The following is a 17,160-nucleotide window of genomic DNA, read 5'->3' as shown; positions in this document are numbered from 1 at the left end:
GGTTTTAGAGTATAAACCACGGACCAGCTAGAGCAGCGTAGTACTTCCGCACACAAGGCGCACATACCACATACACAGATTAGTGCTAAACACCGAGTGACAGCAGGCAGGCAGTTGGTGACTGGGGCTTTTAGGTTTTAGAGTATAAACCACGGACCAGCTAGAGCAGCGTAGTACTTCCGCACACAAGGCGCACATACCACATACACAGATTAGTGCTAAACACCGAGTGACAGCAGGCAGGCAGTTGGTGACTGGGGCTTTTAGGTTTTAGAGTATAAACCACGGACCAGCTAGAGCAGCGTAGTACTTCCGCACACAAGGCGCACATATCACATACACAGATTAGTGCTAAACACCGAGTGACAGCACTAATCTGTGTAACAACTCCTGAAGATGCCCCGTGGAGGGGTGAAACACGTGTTGAGTGAATTTACGGTGGCGGTTGTGTAGTTTGCATTGTCTGTCGCATGCGCATTTACGAGCGGGCTGGCGGGCGGTGCACTTTCATGCACGACAACCACTGCATGTGCGGAGGTGGCTAGATATTGGTCCTTTCTTATATAAATAGTGCACTGAATTAACCCAATAAATATTCAAATACAAATTATCTTAATTCAAGTAGGTAAGTACTCACGTACTTTTAAATGGTTAATTATTTTTAACATTATGAAAAGGTAAGTGTAGGGTGAACTTGAGTAAGGTACCGGCTGGAAATACTGATCCATTAAGAAGTGCTGGCCAGACATTCAACACTCAACAGTTGCTCTTTTCTATATTTCTAATATATAAAAATTCTCGTGTCACGGTCTGCGTGATATAACTCCTCCGAATCGGCTCAACCGATTTTCGTGAATCTTAGCGTGCATATCGGCTAAGGTGGAAAATCGGACAACATCTATTTTTCATCCCCCTAAATATTAAGGGTGGTCCTCCCCCAATTTTTTTTTTAATTTTTAAGACAAAATTTTTTGTTTTTATTTTTTTATGATACAGCATACAAAACTACATACAACCTTACATTTTCACCTCTCTGCGATCAAACCTTATTTTTTATTTGTTAATAACATGGCAAAACAACGTTTGCGGTATCAGCTAGTATATTATAATATAATCTCTGGTAATGAATCAATAATCCGAGTTTCACACATTTCGATGAATTAAAATCTCTTAATTGTGAGATTTATTTAATACCTTTAATTATAAATTTAAAACTAAAAATAAAGGGTCTAGGATATCTTTTGGAAGTTTATTATATATGCGTACATTTTGACTCATGAATGATTTGTTAACTTTTAAAAGATGAAATTTAGGCGTTAAAAGTAACACGCGGAACGTCAGGTAAAATATATTTTCCGATATTAGTCCGGAATTTTGAGTTTGTCTATGTAATATATAAAGATATCTGGTTATATTCTATATCTGGAGTAGTCTGTTTGAAATCCTTTATGATCTGTAAAGCCTTTGAGTGACATCTCGTGTAGACAATGCATTTGACGTGAGACTGATATCACAATTTCCTAGAGAATGTAGCGCGTATCTGATACCTAGAACATAAATCAGTCACGATAACTGTTTGAACTTGCATCCGTTGTGTCAATGTTAGATGCATTACCGACACATTGTTAACAATACTATATATATCAAAGTTCTTGAATATAGCATATGTTTAATGTAAAATTAGAAATCTTCAGAAAGTTCCAAAAACTTTATCTATACAGTCCTGCATAAAAGTATAAGGCAACCCCATAAAACAGAAACATCCCAAAATTTATTGTAAATGTAGCGACGATATTAAAATATTATTTTATAACGGTATATATAAGGGTTTTAATGATTTCATAAAACATCTGGCACTCAATATGTCAAAAACTAGATGACTTGACGGACATTTGTTTTGATAATTAAGGAACGAGATTTTTATAAGCTTTCATTCCAAACTGTCTTTAATTCTCGAATGAAAAATATTCGACAGCTTCTTAAATTACGAGAGTCAAAATAAGACTGATAAACATATCGTATTATTTTTCAACATCGTTCTTTTTCCAAAGAATTAATCAGGTGTTCAATTATTTCTGATACTAGAAATGAAGATGTTATATCCTGTTTAGGGTTTTATAAAACTAGAAAATCTTTTGTGGGTAACAGTGTTCGGTATTAAAATACATTCACAATATGTGAATTGTAATGTAATAAATGTAGAAAGTATGTTTAACAAAACTGTACCAAAATGTTATTACAGGTGTCTTTTTAGGAGGATTTTTAAGTAATAGTTCAGCTTGGAAATGAATTGTTTTACTATTAACGCATTAATAATATTGTCAATGTAACCACGTAAGGAAAATCTAAAATTATAGACAACTTTTTCCGATCAGGGTGTGTTTCGCACCCTTGCTTTAATTTGAAGGTTGCCTTAATATATGAGTTCAATATTCTCACGTTTAGAAACCAATGTAAATGATCCTTTGTAGATATAATAAAAATGAATGAATAAATAGCAAACATTTTATAGGAAAGAAATAAATGAAGAGAATATTTAAAAATTTTAATACTGGAGATTGACTTATCAGTAAAAAATAAAAATCATCATCATCCATAGGTCATTTCAGCCCTGTATGAATGTCCACAGCTGGACAGAATCTTCTCGCGCCCTGCGGTTTGCCTCCAGCTGCTCCATGATTAATACAAGAAATAAAAATAATAACAATTCCTTCATAGGTAGGGGTGTACGTATATATAAATAAAGTTCTATCTAAATAAGATAATGATATCTTAAGCTCAGAAAACCCAGTTCTTCATAGACCCAAACCAGGTCTAAGAAGACCTGGGTTTTCTTAGCTTTAAATCTAAAATTAAAAGTATATTATTGAATAAAAATTATTTTAAACATTCAAGAGATTTTAGTTGAACTAAATTTGTCGAACTTGGTTTGTTGACTCGATTACATGGTATATGTACATATGAAAAAAAATTGTTAAATTTCATTAGAAAGAGCAACTCTTGAGTTTATGGCTGGCTCTTCTCAACAGATCAGCGTTCAGAACTGGTGGTAGCTCACGACTTATAATGTTAAAATAATCGACTATTCAAAAGGCCGTGCATATGCCTACTTGAATAAAGATATTTTAAATTTTTTGAATCTTAGTCAGGCGGTATGTGCGCCTTGTGGGCGAACGTACTACGCTAGTCCGCCGGCGAAGACGCAGAAATAAATATAAAGATATTCAAGTCATAAACTCATTACGGTAATAACAATGTTAATGTTTGTATACATTATAAGAAAGTATTCATCCGTAATAAATTAACGCTGTACATTACTTATTCTCTTTTTAACAGAATCTACTAATTGCATTGCCTAGCACGCAACGTAATAACACTTAACGCAAAACATCGGCGGCACGCTCTCGCGTTCATTGCTATATCCAGACGCATTATGTAGGATGTGAATACGCTTGTTTCATATGAGCATGGCACCAGGAAATATTTTTTACTCGGCCGGTCTGTATTAAGTTATGCATGTGCATATATGGCAATGAAAAAATAAAACGACCGTTGAAAAAGCGCGGGAAATGAGCGCTCGTGCCCGGACATAATGGAATGGCGGGAGCCTTCATTCAAATTTGGTATGAATTTAGAATAGTGGCTTAATATTACTGGCCAGTTGCCCTTTGTTTTACAACGGTCTCGTTGTCGATATTTTTTTTCGTGTTCACGTTGCATTCAAAAATTGAATTCGTTGCGAGATGTTAATATATGAAATTTCACTGCAGCTTGTAAAAAAAGGATGATGTACCGACAAATCTTTTTAGTTAGGATTTATACAAGAGAAAAATTAGCCAAGGTTATATTTTATAGAGAGAAAGTGAGATGTCAGCTTAGCAGATATTAGTATAATTTTGTTAATTACTATACACTTAAATTTAACACAATTTCAAACAATCTTATATTCAACTGACAGCGTAACATCTTAAGACAACTTGAAATTAACAACTGACTCTGTGCCGTCGGCGTATCGCCAATCAAACCCACTAAAGAACACTTTCAATAATTACTTCTCAAAAATCAGGTTTTTATAAAATTATGTGTGCACCCTTCAAAAGCGAATTTGCTACCTTTGTCTAAAATTATTTAGTTACTAATAGTTATTTTCGCACAATATCTAACATGTTCGTAAGATAAAGCAACGTTTATGTGCAGTTTGAATAAAGGTGCCAAATAATTGTATAAAGTTTCTATATAATTAAAAAAAAATCTTATAAAATTAAGTCGCAGTAAAATTGGTAAAACAATACACATTTGGGAACAACGCACTATCGATCCAGCGCGTTAGACCGATACGCGGAAGACCACAAATAGATTGATGTGATTTCATAACGTATTCCATAATGACATGCATGTGTGTGCATTGCATTATTAATGCGCTATCGAAGCGTATAATATAAGAACTGAGACGTAGGTGTCAATCAAGTTCTGTTGTGATTAAAATCTGCGCGTGCGCAAGTGGTGTTTTGTAGAAAAGCAAGTCGCCAGATAATTCCCACCACCAATATATAGGTGTATTCCAAATTAATAGTTACAGAATTAGTAACATAAGATACAGCGTAAATAAAGAAAAAACGCTTTCAAAATTCGGTTTACTCCATGTACTCGTATAAATAAAATATATTATTGCTTACTATTTGTTCCTGCAGACTGGACTGCCAGAAGTTATTAACCCGTCGCATAATGTAACATATTTCGAGAGAGAGTAATCATATATATATATATATATATATATATATATATATATATATCACTTTATTCCTTAATGGCCCCGTTTTTAGGGCCTCTCGTACTTCCTCTATCATATATGGACTATTGTTGAAAATAATAATTTGTCATAAATTTTAATTCATCTACTAAGTATCACATAGTCTTCCATTACGTTTCATCACTTTCGTCGCATTTCCTCTTTAATACTATAGCTCTATATGGTAAAGTTGGGGACAGTATAATCAACAAATTAGGAGATAGATTGGGAGGGTGAAGATCTCCTTGAGAGTCATCTATTCCTGACTCTATCTCGTTGAGAAATACCGAGCATAATTCTCTTCATGGGTCAAGGAGCTATTGTGAGCTTACCAATGAGGCCCAAAGTTATCGACCACGTTTTACTTATATAGGTCATCGCTGGAAACACATTTTCACCGTAAATATAATTCATAAAAATGAAACATCTAATTCATTTCGTTGGTGATGTTTCGCTGGCAGTCAGTATTATCACTTCTCTCAATTGGACACGTAGCTGTTACAGCGGATGTTATATTTAGGCTGAACGCATTAACAGATCTAGTGCGGAATGTTAAATGTTATGCAAGAGGATAGTTTGGGTATGTCATTACAGCAACGGTAATGCTATTTACATAATATTATTAACCTATTGGACGCTTCGTATTTATAGCTTGCGAGGTATGACTTATTCTAGGTGTAAGTACAAAACTAAATTAATGATTTTTAATAAGAACGATATAAGAAATGCGTTATTGGTTAAAGAGGTAAAAACTGGGGCGAATGTATAGTTTATGCAATGTCAATTAATAATTGATTTAAATATACCAATTTAAGTTTTAGGTTTATCTTTTCTTAAATTGAAGGCAGTTAGTAGGAGTCACTTATCACAAAAAGGTTGTTATATCGTGTATGATTTTTAGAATGACAGTAGACTATGACACTAGTAGTTTTATCATAAAATTTTTCTTCTAAATGGTTCTAGAACTATAAAATAATAAAAAGGAACTTTCCTATAAACTATGCCGTTTCTGTGTTTTCAGGTGACACTATTGTATTATTTTGTTTGAATATAATGTAAAATATGTAAAGTACGTACTAAACTAAAAATATTTAATTTCCGAAGCAACGCGTTGTTGTTTTATACTATAATCAGAAAAGCTGTTTTATATTTATATTTATTTATCAATAAACGTATTAACTCCACAATCATGTGGATTTATCCACAATCTTTTTATATAAAAAAATGCGTCTGTGTGTCTGTGCGTCCGTCTGCCAGACTGTATTGTATTCAATAGATTAAAAAACCATATATCCAATTGCCGTAAAATTTGTTTTTGAAAAAATATTTTTTCTTAACAAGTTTTGAGGTACCCAAACTACTTTTTTGTTCAGATTTTTGAAAGGGTATACCTAGTGTGCTTTACTCCTCCGCAGCTCTTCGCATATGGAATCCATTTTCGGAAGAAGTAATATTCACGTAATAACATAATCATATTATCTATATAAAGAAGTCGTCACGAGCTATGGTCGTTACGGGCCGGCCACACGCTCCAGCTCAAGCTTATACTGTTCGTGATATGGCTATTGTGTCATCGTAGCGCTCCTTCGTAGCAAAAGCGAGGAAACACGTGCACTCGGCGTGTGAGGTCATGTCTACTGACACGTGCAGCCTCATTACTCCGCCTATTATATTAAATAGGAACAAAGGAACGTCTCCTTTGAAAAATCGTATAAATACGCTTCATAATAATTATATGACATTATCATAGGATTGAACCGATATCACAGTCATGGTAGCGGTAAGTAGATACGGACGGGCTGTGTAAGACAGGTCATAGCGGCTATCTTTGGAGGCCTAAGCTAATGATGATCGTCATCATCATTCCAGCCTTAATACCTCCACTGTTGGCCTTAGATTTCCTAAGGACCTTTGGACGTGGACGTTTGGCGAAATAATTTCTGTTTAGCTCTTCAGTTTTCTTCTCTGTTAGATACTTAACGGTGTCTTAGAGAGGAGTTTCTTGTTTTCTTGTCGAATTGTTCTTTTTAATCCTCGTGAAATAACTTATGTCATGGCTAAAAATTACATTCTCATGGGAACCTACGAGCTTAAATACTGCAAATTGGTTTAGGCAAAGAGGTCCCTCTGGCTTTTAAATCCGGTATCTTATATCTGTTGAAGCTGTAAATTGTAATGGAAAAAATAGCGGCTTAAAATAAGAATTGAAAAAATAAATGTTATATCCGAACATGTTATTTACTATTAAAAATTGTATATTTAATCAATTAAAATATTTTTATTGAAATAGTTAAACTGATATTAAAAATTATTGTAACCGTACGCTTTTCCGTCGAGATAACCCAAAATATAATCTATGCGGAATGAAAACCACTTTTAGACTTATATTCTTGACACATAAGGTAGTCAAGGTATTATTAGCTCGGTAAATTCATTAGTTACTTTGGCTTTTAAATAGTTAGGTAAGTGATATAAACACTAGCAAGATCCTTTACGACGGTACAAACATCTGGTGGAATTCACATAGATCATTATCGTAAAACCGATTTTCAAATAAGAGAATAAAAACAATTAAAAATTAGAATAAAATCTATTCTTAGAATCTAATTTTAAGAGCGATTTAGGGAATGCGTAGTCTTCCTCCGATGTACAGGTGTCAAAATAAGGAGCTTCAATGTTCTCTCTATCTCTCCTTCCCTGAAGAACTATCTCCTTTGAAGAATATATGACATAACATATAAACGCTACCGTTCGACCCGTTCGTTTCTTGGTTTATGGTATAAGATGAACCAAGGTTTGTTTTATGCGCCTAACACAACAAGGAAATGCTTGTAATAAAACGTGTGCATTTAGGTAAGCCATATATAGGTTTTACAACACAGACACACAGACACAGACTAACTGTGCTAATGCCAAATAGATCCCATTTTCCTTACCACTGTTGAAGTTCTTCTTGTGGTAAGGTAGATGTAATCAATTGCCTTGATTGTATTGATTCAATATGTATTAGTGATTTTTTTAAAGTAAGATCGCTGCAAAGTGACGAAATCAGTTTTTAGTTTTATAATCTATACAAAAATCGTTCTACTTTCAATTACACTGAAAAGGTTTTTAGTAAATATGAGCAATGATGTGAAACAGAGGTCCGCCATAAAAATCGATATACTCTTATCAAAATACAAGTATTATTTTAACAAAATGGTGGGTTTCTTTTGCTAATTGCTAAGTTAATAACGATTCAATAAATTTGGCATGCGACTTAATGTTTAACATATCCCAACAAAAAAGAATCAGGTGCTACTAATTAGCCGAATTTAGTGAAATTACGCGCTCGGGAAATTAGCGTCATAATAAATTATTTGTTTTTGTGGTTGTGAGGCACCGTCCAGTTGGAAATAAATGTTATTGGTGCAAAACCCTATATATGAAAACGATAGTACAGAAGTGAGTATAGGTTTGTTTTAAATATGTATTACACTAATCAATTAGATGTGTCTTTGCAACGTTGTGTTCGTTGCTAAGGCTCGTTATCGCCTGGAAATGGAGTATTCTTTTTTTTTATGGCGCCCGCTATTGGAAGCCTTTCGTACCCCCTATCTAGTTTGGGACAGGGACTTTATTTACACATAATTTTTTCAGAGTTTTATCTTTATTCGATACTCACTTTCATACTACTCAATTTCTTTTATTCTTTCCTTTTATCCTTCACAATATCTTGCAATTTTTGTTCTTTCATTCCTTCTTGCTTTCATCGCCTTCCTTTTCTCCTTTTTTTTACTCTTAGGTGACTAGGTACATTTTTATTTTCCAATCTTTATCTTTATTTTTTGATATCACAGATTTGTTTGGATTTGAACACGGAGTACTCTTCATCCTTATTATGTTGCGCCACCTGTCCCCGTCTTTAGTAGTGCCGGGCAGACTAGCTGATCTTTAAGACGTTTGACTACGGCTTTGCAAGATTTTATCAATCGTAGAAGTTTTTACAACCTAAGTGTTCAAAAAAATGAAACAACTCTGCGCAGGCAGTTCGTAGCATCCCGGTATGTCCTCGGTAGTACGGGATACATCTCACGAAATTTGTACTATCTTCCTCTGACATCATATCTTGATGGCATCTATACGATCCAGATCGGTTTTCTTCGAGGTTCACTTTTCAGATCCTTATATATATCGAGAAGATAAGACCTAGATTTTTTTTTGGTATTTCTCGTAATTATTTAATGGAATCAGACGTTACCTTGCGGAAGTCCATCCTAAGTAAGAAAAGGACCAGTATTTAGTCACTTCCGCGCATGCAGTAGTAGTCGCGCAACAAAGTGCACCGCCCGCCAGCCCGCTGATAAATGCGCATGCGGCAAACAATGCGAATTACACAACTGCCACTGTTAAATCACTCAACACGTGTTTCACCCCTCCACGGGGCATCTTCAGGAGTTATGTTACACCGATTAGTGCCAAACACAGTCCAGACTCTGTATTTGGTACTAATCGGTGTAACGTATCAGCGGACTGGCGGGCGGTGCATTTTATTGCACGACTACCACTGCATGTGCGGAAGTGGCTAAATATTGGTCCTTTTCTTACTTCTCATAATGTTTTGATCTTATATTTTATGCAACTGTGACGTAAATAGAGAAAATATTCGTCAAGTGCCAGTAAATAGAAGCTGGATATTCTAGTTTATATTTCTGGAAGCTACCACGTAAATGCCGGGCATCGTGTTGGTCGGTTTCGAATTCTAATCGAAACTGCATATCCGGACACTTGGACATTGCGTAGTTTACACGTTTACTAGCTAGGCTAGGCTAGCTCGTATGATGCGTTTTAAATTACGTACATACTTTCTAACGTCGATATACGACGCTTTTCAGTTCCACGGCGGTTCATGTGTCAATCAATTTCGCATTTTAGATTTGTTTATAATGGATGAGAAAATTACAAAACATATCCTCATATTACTATTTAATGGTAAAAGCATAACAGACCACTATAACGTCTATTTGTTATCATATAAACAAACTCTTACTTCTTTAAAGTCTGTATGCAAAAAAGTATAAAGATCTGCATTAGTGCTACTCAACCTTTTTTATTTTCTTTACCCTCTTAATAAAACTGTTTATTTATATTACCTGTAGTGTTCACGCTTCATATTGCAGGCCACTTCAGCCACAATACTTTTATGTTAAAACATTCTTGCGTGTTTGAATTCAGTTTGAATTCGAACGCTGATTTGAATTTGGACACCATATTGATATGGTCGTTGTCGTTGTCTTAGGGTCACATAAATTGTAAAGACTCTTTGTGTACATGTGACATCAATGTTTATTTAATGGAATCAGGCGTTATTTTGCGGAAGTCCACACTAAGTAAGAAAAAGACCAATATTTAGCCACTTCCGTAAATGCAGTGGTAGTCGTGCAATAAAGTGCACCGCCCGCCAGTCCGCTGATGCGCTACACCGATTAGTACCAAACACAGAGTCCGGACTCCATGTTTGGCACTAATCGGTGTAACATAACTCCTGAAGATGCCCCGTGGAGGGGTGAAACACGTGTTGAGTGATTTAACAGTGGCAGTTGTGTAATTCGCATTGTTTGCCGCACGCGCATTTATCAGCGGGCTGGCGGGCGGTGCTCTTAGTTGCACGATTACCATTGCATGTGCAGAAGTGGCTAAATATTGGTCCTTTTCTTACTTAATACATCATTGATCACTCTTAGATATCATTTTCCTCCCCCTTTCTCTGGTACACACTCCTAATAAGTAAAACATGGTTTTTTTTCTTAAGATCCGTTTTTAGTTGCTTTGATATATACCTTGTACAAGTACTCTAGGAGTTTCTTTATGTGAACGAAACGTTTATGTGTTTTGACAACAGTATAACTTTTGCAAACACAAAAATTTTATCCGTAGCAGTATGTGAAACTACACTGGGCTTAATTTTTAACTGATTAACTAAGTATTTTCTAGAAGTTAAATCATATTAGACTTATATTTGCTAAAATCTTTTTAGGTACAAACATCTGACTTGGATAAGGGCAACACCGGATCTAAATGTTGATAAACAAGCTGTTGTTGTTTGTACAACTTCGGTATTAACTACAAACTAATTACATACGAAGTATTGTTAATGCGTCAGTGCCATACTTTGTCGGCGCGCGAATCTTTTTGTTATGACGTCACTGGGTTCATATTCGGCGATTAGTTTATAAAAGACTAAATAAATGTTGACATAGTAACTCAGTATTACAATAAAGAATGTAGTTTCGATAGACTATCCTCTTAATTCCTAGTTTTCATTCTTGTAAAGTACTTTTGTAACATAATATCACTCTAGCACTGGACGCATCGCCACACTCGTTGAATTGTATCCGCGATATAAAATACCTTCAAGTTATTTTAATGATTGCTAACAGTTAATGTAAAACAAAATATATGCTCAGAAAACTTTATAACGGGGAAATAGTAACTTAATAAATAAATACACGTAATGATAATATTCCATATAATATGTATAGTTAGATAGCTGTGTAGTATTTAAAAAAATATGCGTTATCGGCTTTGTTGACGCTACTAAAGTAATTTTGATGATTGCAACGCACTCCCAATAAAACAGATTCTTTAGTTCCTTTATTCCACTAACACTGTAACATCGTCTTCGGAGATAATTTTACGCTGTTATTGTGATATAGTTACACACCAACCCTCAATAGTTATTTTTTAATTAGATTAATTAGAAGTTTGCAAAATATCTGTGGGTAGACTAACAATAATCAACGTTTAACAATTTTGCTATTTTACAATGCAGTCTTTCCGACATATTTAACTTTTTAAATATATCCTCATGCTACACCCTCTCGCTCAACAACTGAAAAGAAATCGAATCGTTAAATAAAACTCGTTACATTTTTGCATGTCTGATTCTAAAACTAGGAAATTCTTTGTGAATAGCTTTTGATACTGAAATCAATTCTACTCTACTCGGGTACGGATAATGTGTTTTTATATAACTTTTAATGAGATTAATATTTATTGTATATTGGAGAACACCAATATCTTTTACACAATGGAAAAGTCCTCGCATGTTCAGTCCAAGAACGGTTAGTTGAAACTTGCGTAGAGTCAGCTCTGCGCGATGTCCGAACTTCTTCGCGTACAGTCACTATTGAACATACTGGCCGTTTGTCGCAGCAGTGTTTTTTATAATCAAAATAAGAAATCGATACCCCCGTATATAACCCAACGTTAAAGAGACTCTTTGCTTAAAGAACAAAAAAAAGGGCAATCTTGATCTTTTAGCTTCCTTCTGGCGAACCTGTTTCTCTATTTCTGTCAATGAAATGTTGTCATGACATCGTTGAATCGCAAAAGTCAGAACGTATCGTAATAATAATAGGACGTTTCTCTTCCATTTCTTACTTCGCTTCGCAAAACTATAAAGCGACTCCTTATGTGCCTCATAGCCTGAATCGTGTATTACCAAAACTAACTTATTGAGTCCATACAAAATGGCCGTATTAGTTCTACCATACGAGCTATCTATGTGCTACCTTTTCGTTTTACTTTGCGTGATCAACTTGTTACTAAATCTCTCTGCCACGAGACGGAACAAGTTGTAGTAGGTGAGGTGTAGAACTCCCAGTCATTTGTACAAAGTTCGTGACAGCGCCCATCGATATATCAAGTATAAAAGAATTTTTTTTACTTTTTAATTCAACTATTCACGAATTCTCGAATGTATGAATACTTATGCTCCCTTTAAATATACCTATTAATGGTATATCTAAGGACTTAAATGTTTTGAAGACGAAAATTTTTAAAGATTGTGGTTACTTTTTTGTTTGTGATGAAATTTATAGTAGAAGGATTAAAATGGGGAAAAGGGAAAAGGAGATTTTAACTTTTAGAAGAGCACCATCTAGCGACCCATCATCATTTAAGCGCTAAGATGTCCACTGCTTGACATATGTCTCACCCAGAGATTTCCCATGAGATTGTTTGAAAGCGGTCTGCTTATAGTATTCTAGGACGACCCTAACAAAGTCGACTTTTCATTTTGCAGGGATGGAGATGAACATGTATATTAATGTGGTTCTCATTCTGTAATAGAACCCTCAAATAATTTTTACATTTAACATTTCTAACCTTCCAATATAAAATATTCTCCACGTAATCCAAGTGGTATCCAACATAACCGCGCTATGCACCAGTTTACGTAAATTTTGTTTTAGACCTAAATAAGTTTTTAAATGTACAAATTCAACATACTTAAGACTCCCCGAGTGAGAACTTGCAAAAGAAAATTACGCCTTTAAACTTTCCACTTGTTTCACGGAAAATCCAGACGCAGGGTTCTAGTTGCTTCACATAGAAAGGGGAATTCAAACATGCTGAATTAAACTTTAAATACTATCTCAAAGAGTGCCTATTTCCAAAGCCAGTTTAAAACTTTTTAAATTGATCCTTCACCGTAGAGCTTCCGGCAATTGAGAATTATGGAGGAAATTCACTAACCTATGTTGACGAATTGATTTTAATCAAAATGGAGCCTTATTGCTTGAGAATATGCGTCAATTTTGAATAAATCGGATCGGGGTCCCTGTAATATTGGTGTATCAAGATCGCACGCTAACCGGCTCATTTGTACCGTTTTGTCGAATTAAGTTTTGACAGGAAAATTAATTTAACTTTACTCTTCGTCGACCAATTTGAAGTTTCATAGTTTTATTTTCAACCAACTTACTTTAAGCTCGACAGAAATGTAGGCTTAAATTAAATATATTAATGTTATCTTTGTAAAAAATATTTGCCTTGAAGAACTAACACCGAATGAATCGGTTCTATGATATGATTTTAAATCAAGTGAAATGTTTTGATATATTCGCTTTTCGTATAAACTGAGGGTTATTTACGTACGAGCCATTGCAACCTTTTGGATTTACGATGATAAAGAAAAACAATTTAATAGTGTTTTTTTTGGTGTAAACCTGACAGAACCTCCACAGAGAAGGCTCTCACGGGAGCCTCCGGCTATAACGTTATATTGGCGTAGGCAAAGACTATCCGAAGTGATTAGATGAGCAAAGGCACCTCTTTTTCGTCTGGCGCTATATTTACGTTAATTTTTAAGATTCGTGGGTATTCAAAAATTCAGGATCATGGCTTGACTGGTTGCTATTATCAGATTGCGATTATTCTGTATGACGAAGTATGTACTGTTTTAAAAAACACGATGGGTTGCTGAAGTCACTAACATTACGTTGATGATTACTTATTTTCCACTAAATCCCAGTTTTGGGGAATTTTTTATAGTTAAAAACGTATTGGGAGGTCCCAACGCGCGGAATGTTGCAGCAGCAATTGTTTAGGCCGCCGGTGATATATCATTTATAATTTGAATAAAACTCAAATATTCGTTGACCACAATAAAATTTTAACAATTAAGCGTTTATTACTTACTTACGCGGTCACGTCGAAATATGCTATGCTGCCAAACTATTGAGGAAATACTACATAAATACATGATGTATGTATATATATATATATATATATATATATATATATATATATATATATATATATATATATATATACATCATAAACGTACACTGCTAGACGTTAGCACATTGCTAGTATTTCCTCAATAGTTTGGCAGCATAGCATATTTCGACGTGACCGCGTAAGTAAGTTATAATCGCTTATATATACACACACATATATATGTATATATATATATACACACACACGTACATACATAACAGACGTCCGACAAAATAAATGTATACTCCAATTTTTATTGTAACAAATGTGTATCATTATTTATGTATATGGACTTGTTATTCGAAGCTACGTGAATATAAACTTTGTAAATGACGACTCCCAAGTCTATGATAGAGAGATGAAAAAGATTCAATTAAACTTAAGTACGTTTTGCGAAATGCTTATTTTTGGCGTGAATGCCGTGTACTTTAACGAATCCGAGAAAGTTTCTAAAAGTAATTTGCATTTTATTATGATTGTCTACTTGTATTTTCGTCACGAAAATGTAAGTTGGATTTCGAAGTTATATGACACTTTTTATGAAAGGAAATACGGAATGGCGGTTTGTCAATTACAAGGAAATAACATTCTAGAGGTATATATAGGGTTGTATACAATGCAAAGCTTATCAAAAAATCACACTTGGATATATCACTTTGTTACTCAAGTTGCTTCGGATTATAAATCATCGTTTTCATCACTTAGCCGTAGCACGTCCACCGCTGAACATAGGTCTCCCCAATAGATTTTCAATAGACCGGATGGAAGCGGCTTGCTTCCGGCGTCTTCCGATGACCTTCACAAAGACGTCTGTCTATCTTGTGGTTGGACGGATGTACAATGTTACGCCCACTAGTCCGCGAACTACAGAAGCTTACAAAACTGGATCTCTACATCTTCAAAATACTGTTACTTATGGTTTTCATGTACTTTGACTGCAAGAAATTAAAAACTTTTGCCATAATTTAGGATAGAATAAACAGTTTAAGAATATAATATTTACCGCAAACTTTAGCAATAAAAGTTTTGAATACGTTTACGAATATGTGTAACAGTCGTTGTTTCATAGCATATTAAATAAACAAGACATTTTAGTTCTATAGACAAAACATTTACCTAAATAATTGCGTACGGTTTCAGCCTTGCCAGTCACCGTTGTCTGACGACGCTTGAACTGAATATTCAACGTCAGTCACTGAAGACGGATGTATACCTCAACGTAATAAATAGCGCTGGCAATGACGAACCATTGCGCCAGTCACGTGGTCATGTCCAACTTATATATAGGCTTTCTTTGCTGTCAATAATTGTATGGTAAACACCATCTAAAATCATCGGTTTAAGTAATAATTAATGACGTAAGGAGAAAAAGCGTTTTTCAATTCGTAATGCCATTAAATGAATTATATTGTTTACTATCTGTCCCTGTAAACTTTGTATAGACTGACGCACATTGCAATAGAAAAATAAATTAGTGTAACATATTTTAGATTGATCACTTTATATAGAGTCATTGGCTTTAAAGATTTCAGTTGACAGATGAGCAATTACATTTACCTCTTTAAAACTTTTACGCATATAACCAATCGCCATGTGTAAAATCAAGATACATAAGAAATATTTAAACGCTGCACAAGCCCATGGTCGAGTAAGGCATTTTTACGAGCACTTTTGAAGTGTATTTTCTCGTGTCCTCACATATCCTAAGGATATTTTATCTCCCCTCGTGTACAAACTATCCCGTGGTCTACTTTACATCTTAACATCGTGTGCGCTCGCTGTAAAGCCTTCTGGCTCCGTGCATTAAGGTGTATTCAGCACGTGTCAAAGACCTGAAGCGTACAAAGATTCCTATCTGAATATTCAAGTTACGTCCTTGATAACATGAGCACGGTGAACGTGTGACGTTGCTTTTTTTCTGTTAATGGAGCAACATCGATATAGGTCAAAGGTTTTATTATTACTTACGTTGTAAAGCCTTTTATCAAAAGATTAACAACTGAATTATAATACGTTTAGTTAAGCCTTATCACAAAAACTATTATAAATTGAAATAGAGGTACCATGTAATATTAATTCATAAATATGACATATAAATGGTGTTATAAAATGGTGCAACAGTTTTCATGTGAAGATAATAACATAACTTTATAAGGCTTTAAATAGGTTTGTGGCGTGCATATCGCGCGCCACTCAAACACCAAGCTCTTACCCACGTGACCGTCAATCGCATCGCGGCGGCGGCGGCAGTGAAACAGATAATTGACAGATGGCGCCACAGAAGAAGCAACTGAAGATCAAGAAGCAACCGACGAACAAGAAGCAATAGACGAACAAGAAGCAACCGACGAACAAGAAGCTACCGAAGAACAAGAAGCTACCGAAGAACAAGAAGCTACCGTAGAACAAGAAGCTATAGTACTACGACCACTCCTACAGGTTAATTTATAGTTGTCAGCGAAAAGCTTTGAAGCTTTTACCTCTATTTTCAATAACCCAGTTCAAATATTTTTTCTAATGGAATGCCACATGCCAGTAACTTCTGGCAGTAAGTCTGCGAGTACAAGTAGTGAATATTTAACCTTAATGTGTAGTAATTGAAACATCGAAAAGTTTTTTTTATTGCCCTATTATTATTACATTACTTATTTAGTTAGGTTTCGGATTGGTCGGTATCGTACTTTAATTGACGGCAAATGATATAAGCATGAATGCTATATATTCATGCTTATACATATTATTGCTTCTTTTCCACAACTATAAATCTTTGCAAAGCAGAGAAGAAAAAATATAACTGAACGTCATTAAATTTATTAACGATATTATTT

General features: G+C 34.8%; 1 protein-coding gene across 1 annotated transcript in view; it reads left to right on the top strand.

The window, feature by feature from the left end:
* LOC137923121 (ankyrin repeat domain-containing protein 50) overlaps positions 1 to 17,160 on the top strand; it is a 121,697-nt gene that overhangs the window by 55,457 nt on the left and 49,080 nt on the right. The gene's annotated exons all lie outside the window — the stretch shown is intronic.

The sequence above is a fragment of the Battus philenor genome, unplaced genomic scaffold, assembly GCF_028537555.1.
Source record: "Battus philenor isolate CCGP_79_NKW_IND1 unplaced genomic scaffold, ilBatPhil1.0.hap1 SCAF_20, whole genome shotgun sequence".
Classification (NCBI taxonomy): domain Eukaryota; kingdom Metazoa; phylum Arthropoda; class Insecta; order Lepidoptera; family Papilionidae; genus Battus; species Battus philenor.
This window is presented reverse-complemented; position numbering and strand designations above follow the sequence as displayed.